Source organism: Muntiacus reevesi, chromosome 3 (genome assembly GCF_963930625.1).
Source record: "Muntiacus reevesi chromosome 3, mMunRee1.1, whole genome shotgun sequence".
NCBI classification, from domain to species: domain Eukaryota; kingdom Metazoa; phylum Chordata; class Mammalia; order Artiodactyla; family Cervidae; genus Muntiacus; species Muntiacus reevesi.
This window is the reverse complement of record NC_089251.1, coordinates 130,679,946-130,689,623: the sequence shown is the minus strand read 5'-3', so window position 1 is coordinate 130,689,623 and position 9,678 is coordinate 130,679,946.

Here is a 9,678-nt window from a genome sequence, read left to right as displayed (position 1 = left end):
ACAGTGCTAGACACTACATACAGAATCACTAATAATCATGCAACTTTGTCAGGGAGTCATTACTGTGTCTCTTTGTAGACAAGGAAACTGAGGCACAGAGAAGGTAAACTGGCCCAGGGCCCATGAGCTGAAACTCAGCTCCTAACTGCAAGGACCTAAAGGCTTGTCCTCCTCAACCCCTCACTTTGCCTCCCCGTTTCACGTGCCAGTGAAAGAAGGGTTTTCTCATCTTTGTTTCACACTTAGTTTATCAGAACTTTGACCCTGCCTGTGTAGAGGCACCTGCCACCCCTCCTTTTTAAGGAAAAGAGGTTTATTCACTTATTTATTTTTTCTTCTCCATCAGATTCAGCTTCTCTTTCATGAAGACCTGGGGCACTTTGGTGAGATCAGAGGCCTGAGAGTGCTGGAGAGAAATGTACATGTTTATTCTCACTCTCTTCATGGGGGTCACTAACTGTGAAGAAGAGGGAAGTAAACCAACCAAGTCCCAAGGGACGTCGATGCTTTGTTCCTGGTTCTCAGACCCAGACCCCCGGGGACTGGAAGCAGCTGTTTTCTGTCTTTGTAAGGGCTGGACTCTCCAGAAAAATGCTTGCACAGAAGGAGGAGGCATGAGGGTGAGCAGAAGAAAATTTCGAGAGTGTCAGATCCTTCTAAAGGGCCAAGGGAACAGAACATTGCATTGTTGGCCTGGGTGAGACACTCATCTGCTTGACAACTTGACGGAGAGGGTAAACTTCAGGCTGGCTGGAGGGGGATGAACTGATTGACCTTGCAGACCCAGGGAGTAAGAACACAGGGATGGGTCATGCAGGACTGTGTGAAGGCACCCAGAGATGTCATCTGTCCCGGGGGCCCACTTAAAGAAGAGGACATGGAGGATCTGAGAGGGGACTTCTCTTGGCTAGCCACTAGTCTAACCAAATCTCCTGGCTGCTTGTCCAGTGCCCTTTCCACTGAGCCACACTCTGGGGCCACACGTCACCAGCTCCTGCCACCACTGGCCACCTGCATGGTCTCCAGTCCCGCCACCTGGTAAGGTATGAAGAAGCTGGGGACCAGCTCCAATCTGCAGGGGTCGGAGGGTGACCGATGCTGAAAACAGAGGTCGCCAGCTATCCATCCCCACCACCTCCTGGAGCTTTCAATAAACAGCCTGCCTCTAAGTGCTAGATTACGCTCAGCTTTCAGCTCTCAACCCACCACATCCCTTAGGCCTTGGAAGTTGGCTCCCCGGACAGCCCACTGTGACCTCTTCCAGAAGGTGCTCCGAGTGCCTGCAGTGACTCTGCTGGCCACTAGAGGGAGCGCTAGGTCCGCGACCGCACTAAGAAGCCATTGCCCAGTGTGGACTATCGCAAGAATCCCAGCCCTGGCTGGACTTTCCAAACTCCTCCTTCAGCCCTCCCTGCCCCAAGCCTAAGCCACTCCTGACCCCCCACCAAGGTCCCTGGGAAGAGAGGTTCCCCTGGTCTCCACGCCCCGAGAGGGAGCACGGAAGGCGATAAGAGCCAAAGCCCTGTCTACCTCCTTGGGTGGGGGCTGGGAGGGATCGCTGGGAAACAGAGGAGGGGATGGGAAACGGGAGGAAGAGAGAACAGGCAGATAGGAAGGGATAGGTGAAGGAGCTAGACAGACAGGGCGAATCCAGATGAGGGCCCCCCAACCCCCTGTGGAGTCTGCGCCCCCTCCATCCCTGCCCGCTCACCTGGTCCAGCCAGTCTCCCCAACACCAATCCAGGACTTGGGGCTGGTAGAGGCTGGACCAGCCTCGGAGGAGGAAGCCGAGAAGAGGAAGTGGGTGAGATGGCTGTAACGCCACCCGAGCCCACACAAAGGCTAACACTGCCGCTCACCTGGTTCTCACCTCTCTTATCTCCACGTGGGATAGAGTTCACGGGCTTTAGTCACTGGAGGCCTGTCATTGAGAACAGGCTTCTCCTTCCCCCACTGACCCTGCTGATACCACTGCTTAGGTATCAGGAAGCCTCTCCTGAAAGGCTACCCCCAGGGGGCTTCAGATTTCCAGGACAAATCGCCTTCCTTCTCGTCTCTACCCGCCTCACCTCAACTTCTGATACAGGTGAAAGCCAGACCAGCTGGAAGCAGAGAGCAGCACTCAGGAAAAGAAGTTAGCAGTGGGTCAAAGTCAAGGTTTTTGCAAAGCCGTCCACACTTGCTGTTTTTCTCCTCTTCCTGGCCACCTGATGACAAGAACCGACTCATTAGAAAAGACCCTGATGCTGGGAAAGATTGAAGGCAGGAAGAGAAGAGGGCAACAGAGGATGAGATGGTTGGATGGCATCACTGACTCAATGGACATAAGTTTGAACAAACTCCAGGAGATGGTGAAAGGCAGGGAAGCCTGGCATGCTGCAGTCCATGGGGTCGCAAAGAGTCGGACACAACTGAGCGACTGAACAACATCACTAATCAAGTCACCAGTTCTACACCTGTTGTGAGCCTTTTTGAGCCAGGTGTCATGCTAAGCCTCCTCTTCAGCTCACAGCCCCAGTACCCTACTGTCAACTCTTTTCCCAAGGAAAAAAGGGACTTTCTCATCGTCAATCAATAACCTTCTCTGTGGCTCTTTCAACTTGATCCCAAGGGAGAATTGGACTGTTGACCAGCCATTTCCTCCTTCTAGAAGCTCTCACTCCTTTCACCTACTGAGACAGCAGTCCATCCACATTCACCACCTTCCTTCTGAGAACTCTTATCTTCTTCATAGCACCCTCTTCCCATAACCCTCTCCACTGAAAGGATGAGAAACTGTGAATTGTGTCCAATACCTGGGGCTTCGAGAGCACCCAGGCATTGAGACAGGTCCATCTGGACCTCAAGTCCCCAGTCCAGGGGCTCAGCCTGAGACGTCCATCATCTGGCCTGGGGGGCCTGTGAGTCAGGCTGCTCTCTCCACAGTAGTTCCTGGACCACACGTGGAGCACAGGGACCTCTATGCTGCTGTCCCAGTCCTAATCCTTCATGTCTTGTCCCTTCTGTAAGGACAATGTTGAGAAGTCCATGTAGCAAATTTCCCCTTGCCCCTAGGCTCTTTCTTTCTTTCTTTCTCCAGTCCAGGCAAGAACTTAAATGGTCCCCAGCCTGTGTCAGGCACCCACTGCAGCACAACCTGCTCCATCCTGGGAGGAAGCGGTCAAGTGTCTGAGTACACAGACGTGGCCGCTGAGGTCCAGTCCTGTAAGTCGGGCTCTTCTTGTGACAGAGGGGGTCCATTGGGCTGTGCAGACACTCCACCTGGAATCTGCTCCAACTTTGAATCTTTGCCTCCTGCCCTTCACGCCCATTGCCCAGTAAACATTCCCACCTGGAATTCTCAGAGCTGCTCTTCTCAACATGACCGACTTCCGACACTGCTGGGTGTGTCATCAAGGTGCAAGCAGCTGTTCTCAACCCTTCTCCTTCCATCACCCCTACACTTGACCACTGATTGAACTTTTCCATTTCTACCTGCTTAGCCTCCCCCAAGTGTGGTCCTAGAAAGAAACACGGAGTCACCCCTCACCTCCCGCCGCTGAAACAACAGAGGAACTCTGCTTCCCTCTGGCATCAGAAGGTGAGTCAGAAGAGCTGCTCCCCAAACCCACTCTCCTCTTCTTCCTTTAGTAATAAGTCCCTGGTTGGGCTCATGCCTGCACAGCTTAAAAGTGATATTTCCCAGCAGCTCCTTGAATCCATGTGACAGTGTTGGTCATGGCAACTGAGCAGAAACAATGTGTACAGTGGAAACAATGTATTATGTCTGTAAGAAGAAGGGCGTGCCCTTTCCTTCCTCTTTTCCTGCTTTCCACTGCTAGAATGCAGTTGCAATGGCAGGAGCCAGAGCGACCATAATGGACCATGTATTGAGGATGGCAGAGCAACAAAACTGAAGGACCTGGGATCCCTGGACAGCTCCATGGGGAGAGCTATAATACAAGCCAGAGCCTTCACTTGAGAGAGAAATAAATTTTTATCTCATGTAAGTGTTTGCTCATTTGAAATCTATTATAGAAGCTGAACCAATATGTTAAATGATACAGAACTAAAGAGATCTTAAGTCCATTTATGTAGAATTTTCCAGCTATGAGATCTTGAGCAAACCACTTAATCTTTCTAAGCTTTCATTTCCCTAGCTGTATACCTATTCCCTAGGGTCATTTTATCAACAAATAAATGAGATAACAGCTAATACAATAACTCAACCTATAGTTGGCATTCAACAGATGTTGAAACAGACAGCCCAGTCATCTTTGCAAAATGCCAACCTGATCCTACCACCCTGTTGGTTAAAAACCTTCAAGAAAACTTCCACTGCTTTTATGACAAACACCAAACACTTCACATAACCGAATAAGCCCCCCCCTCACCCATCCACCCTTCCTGGTCCAAGCTCCCCCTCACCTGCTCCAAGGGTTACTCTGACCCTGTCGTTACCTCACTCCTTCCACAAACACTGATAGAGGGCCTCCCGCATACCAGACACTGTGCTGGGCCTTTTTTTTTTTTTTTTTTTTTTTCATTTTCACTTGCTTTTATTTTTTTTTTCATTTATTTTTTATTAGTTGGAGGCTAATTACTTTACAATATTGTAGTGGGTTTTGTCATACATTGACATGAATCAGCCATGGATTTACATGTATTCCCCATCCCGATGCTGGGCCTTTAGATACAGACCTGGGTCCTTGCTCTTAGGGACTTAATAGTCTAGTGAGGGAGTGGGAAAATATTAAATACATGAATAATAAACCAGGCTAACATGGATGACCATTTGTTGGTTTCCAGCTGCTATTCCAAGCTGTTTCTACAAGTATAGACTCCTAGTTCTTACCACAACCTCCCACTATTACTATCCCACATTTACAAATTTGGGAACCGTAAGGTCAAGGAACCGGCCGAAGGTCGCAAGACTAGGAAAGCCAGAGCTAAAATTTGAACCCAGGCAGTCTGACACCACAGCCTGTGCAGAGAACTACTCTTCTCCCTGGCCTCCAAAGGAGTGGCAGGTGACACTGTCAAAGGTATTCCCCAGGGGAGGTACAAAGGTTCCGGCCCACACGCCCCTTCCCACCCCTGGACGTGCTCTGGGCACGAGCTATTCCCTCGCCTGAAACACCTTGCCCCCCTCATTGCCCAAGTTCACTCCTATTCACCCCTTGGACCTTAACATTCAGAAACTGTCACTTCCTAAGGGACACTTTCTTGGCCCTCCCAGACCATCTGCATCTGTTTACAAACTCTGACCTCATGATGTAACTTTCCTCCAGGGCATTTATCACACTGTGACGCTACATTTGCTGATGCTTTATAGGTGGCCCCTGCTCTCCCTTCCCCACTGCCCTTAGATTGGGATGCTACAATATGAAAGAAACACCCCAGGATTGCTCAGCGCCTCACATATAGATGCTCAATAAATATTTGGTGAATTAAGGAATTGGAGTAACTGACTTACCCAAGGTGGCCCTGAGGTCTCCACGGCTGTAAGGTTTTCTTCATCGCTCCTGGTGATCTCCTGCCCTCATCAAGGCCTCCCCACCACGTGTCCCTACTCCTGAAATCTCCAACCACCCGAGTCCCCGAGGGAGGGCCAGTGGCGCTGCCATCAGACTGTGCTCAGGCAGGATCTGGTGCTGGAGGAGGGTGGCGGAGCGGGGCTGGTGACCTTACGGACAGGTCACACTTTCCCAGGACCTAACCCTGGAATGTGAGGTTCCCAGGACCAAGCAGGAGTCAGGGGATGGAGCGGGGGCTGAGGGAAGGGGCCCAGAACCCGGACATCCTGTCTAGATGACCAGAGATGATCTCTAAAACCCCATAAAAGCTGGAGCCATGGAGGCGGCTGGACCACCATCCCCTAAGCACTGCGGTCTGAAGTCAGGAGCCAGTGAGATCGATATCGTTCAGGAGGCTTTCAGCTACAAGTCCTGTCTGCTGCCAAGTCTCCCCAGAGCCCTGAGAAAATGTGTGGAGGAGGCAAGAGGCAGGAGAAAAGGCGGGGGGAAAGCGCATATTCCTGAAGGGCCAGCACCCCAGTAGCAGACCCAGGAACATGCTCCACGTCACACACGGTCTCAGTCCTCACGCCTCCGAAGAAGGTCCTAGCCCATTTTACAGATGAGGAAACTGGGGCCCAGAGGAGGGGGAAAAACCTCCCTGAGATCCCAGCAAAGCTGGAACCAAACCCAGCCAAGCCTGACTCTGAGACCAGCAGGGGCTCGGCGGTTCTTCGCGGCTACAGGGCCCCGCCACATCTGCACCACCGGCCGGCTGGAAGAGAGGGCGCTCCCAGGCTAAGCCCGCAGCCAGGCCGGGGATGGAGACGGGGAGGGGGCCCCCTGCAGTCCTCACACTCGCAGGATCCCGGACCTCAGCCCCCCCAAATCATCCTTTCCCTTACCAGCAGCCCTCTCTCCCCTGACCTCCCTGCGACCCTCACCTATGACGCTGCGACGCCCAGAGAGGGCTGACCCTCTCCTCCAAGAGAGGTCATCGCACACTGGACAGCCAGCACCCCATCCTCCTCACGCTCCAAGCCGAGCTCTTCTCCTCGCCGGGTCCTTCTCCGCCTGCTGCAGCTCGCTCAGGGGCCATGTGCGGTGTGCACCCGGTCCTCCAGTGGGTCTGACCTGCAGAACTCCCACGGGGTGTTCTCTCCCCTCTCTGATTCTGCCACTCTGCTAATTAGCGCAGATAGGGGTGGGTTCACGGTGGGGGGGCCCTGGCCATCGCTGGCCTGGTACCCCTGGGCCTGAACGCTCACTAGAGAGTTGGAAAGAAGAAGGAAGGAACAGAGATGCCTTCCATGGAGACTCAGAACAGCCCAAGGGGCCAAGTCTATTAAGTGTGTGTGTGTGTGTTCCTACACTTACTGTCAGTGTTTTTAGAAGCAGTGTATCCTTTCCACAATTTGAACTACTTAGAAACTGTTGAGACTACTAGTCATTTTCACCAATTAATGAGGGAAATCTAGTTCTTGAAAAGAAGGCCAACTTTGATCTGGGCTTGCCCAGTGTCTCAGCGGCAAAGAATCCTCTTGCAATGCAGGAGCCACAAGAGATGCAGGTTTGATCCCTGGGCCAGGAAGATCCCCTGGAGGAGGGCATGACAACCCACTCCAGTATTCTTGCCTGAAGGATCTCCTGGACAGAGGAGCCTGGCGGGGTACCCGTGAGGAGGAACTCCAGAGCTCCTGGAGTTCGATTCTCCAGGCCTTCCCTCCCCATCCTTGTCTGTCCATGGGCCCTAGAGGGCACATCCCCTCCAGAGACCAGCCCAGCCTGGGTGCAGGGGAGGGACACTTGGATGGCATTCTTCCCCAAGGAGGAGGGATGTGGGGAAGGGCTGACCTTGGGAAGCCCACCTCCATCTAGGGGGGACTTCTCCCCACTCTGCTCTCCCCCCCACCCATCCCCGGTGCACACACACCTGCTGTAGAAGAGTCCACCTAAGGAGTGCTGCCTGTTGAATCCCTAGGGAGAGATGGAAGACCCCCAGCACCCCAGCTGGACCTCAGACCAATTGACTCACCCTCTGGGTGGCACCCAGGCTTTGCTCCTTTTCAGCCCAGTCTGACACTGACTCCTCACTTCCGCCCCCCAGCCCCACTCCCTGCCCCTCCTGCCCTCCCCTCAGCTGATATTTCTGCCCTTCCCAAGTCATACTCTGCTCACTCCCTACACTGTCTGCTGAAACAGGAGTTCCTGCTCTCCAGGGCCGGGCCTCACCCCTAAAAGGGCCCCGTCTCTTCAGGGACTCCAGAATCCCATCAGCAGAGCAGGCCCCAGGGTGAGGCCTAGGGTGACTCAGCCTTGTGGAGACCCAGACAGGAGCACTGCGGTCCTGACATTTCAGGAGGCGCCGAGGCAAAGCCTGGGCTCCCTGTCTCAGGCCCTGGGGTCGAGTCCCAGCTGTGTGATACCTGCCCAGACTGCTCAGACTTCAGTGGTTGTGCAGACTTCCTGGGAGTCTTGTTAGCAGGAAGATTCTGGTCTGCAGGTCTGAGGTGGGACTAAGAGCTCCCACCCTTCTAATAAGCTCCCGGATGATGCTTAGGCTGACAGAGCGTGGGCCACACTTTTTACAGGAAATGAGAAGATTTTTAGAATTCTGCTCCATGTTACGTGGCAGCCTGGATAGGAGGGGGGTGTGGGGGAGAATAGATACATGTATTTGTATGACAGAGTCCCTTGGCTGTTCACTTGAGACTATCACATGTTGTGAATCGACTATCCCCTGATACAAAATTAAAAGTTCAAAAAACATTAAAAATTAAAAAAAAAAAAAAGGTGAGAAAGTCCTTTAGGTTTTCTGTGTACTAAGGTGGGTCATAAGCAGTCACCTCCCCCGCCACCCGCAGCTGCAGCCCTTTTCCCTCCTCGGGGCCCCAGGAGCACCCTACTTCACTGTTTAGTTCCCTCCAAGCCAGGCTAGATCAGCCAGGTGCACAAGCCTGGTTCTTGTCCCCTGTACCAGGCCCAGCCTCGGGGACCCACACGGCTCCATAGCTGCGTAGCATCAGAAGGTGCCCTCCATCACACACCAGGAGCCCTGGACCACTCCCCAGGAAGCCGCCGCAACTGCCCAGCCCTTGACCTCCTCCTGCCTGAGCAATGCCATCGATTTACTCTCCTGCCTGCCTTTTGCTCATCAGTCGTGTTTTCTGTCTTTTCCTTCCGATGCGAACCCTGAGCAGAGGAAGAGGTGTGAGCTAGGAAGTCAGCTCCCCGGCTTCTTAACCTGGCTCTGCCACTTGGCAAAGTTGTGGTTTCTCTGAACCCCCATGAACCTGTTTCTTTCTCTGTAAAGTGAAGACAAGGACACAGCCCTTATCTCACTGGGTGCATGCCCGTGAGAAAATGCACACGATGCTCACACACTTCGCAGGTGTGCTAAATGCCGGCCGTCCCCAGCAGTGACAAGCATCAGCTCTGCCCAGTTAGAAGCTATGTGACCTCTCACAGCCTCAGTTTCCTTGTTTGGTGCTTGAGTGACAACCCCTGCCTCTTGGGTCCTTTGGGAAGATCAGACAGGACGAAGCCTAGCACGGGGTAGCGGTGCAGAACGTGTTAATCCCCCATCACGGGCGGGATGTCTGTGTGCCCACATGTCCTCGTCCCCGAGAGCGGCGGTTCTCGAAGTCTAGTCTGGGACCTCGGGGATCTCCTGAGACCCTTTCAGAGGTTTTGTAAAGTCAAAACTATCAAAGGTAATTTCTTAATAATACTGAGTTCTTACTTGTCTTTTTCACTGTCCTTTCCCACGAGTGTATGGTAGAGTTTTCCAGAGGTGCAACATGTGTAATATCACAACCCAGGGAGTACAGGAGTAGATAGGAGAGTCCAGCTGGCTTCTGCAAAGCCAGGCATGAAAGAGGCTTTTCAGAAATGCCAAACAGCATCTTCCTTCTCACTCAATCCATTTAGTTTTAGAGAATATCACTTTTCATAAAAATGTTGTTTATGTGAACATGTGGTGAGTTTAAAATTGCTGTGGAAGTGAATAGACATTTTTAAATGTTTTCAGTTTTAACTCATAATATGGCAACTATAGAAAGAGACAACCCATGTGAACAAAAGTTGAGGTCCTCAGTGATTTTTTTAAAAGTTGTTTATTTATTTATGGCCGCAGTGGGTCTTCACTGCTGCACACAGGCTTTCTCTAGTTGCAGCAAGCGGG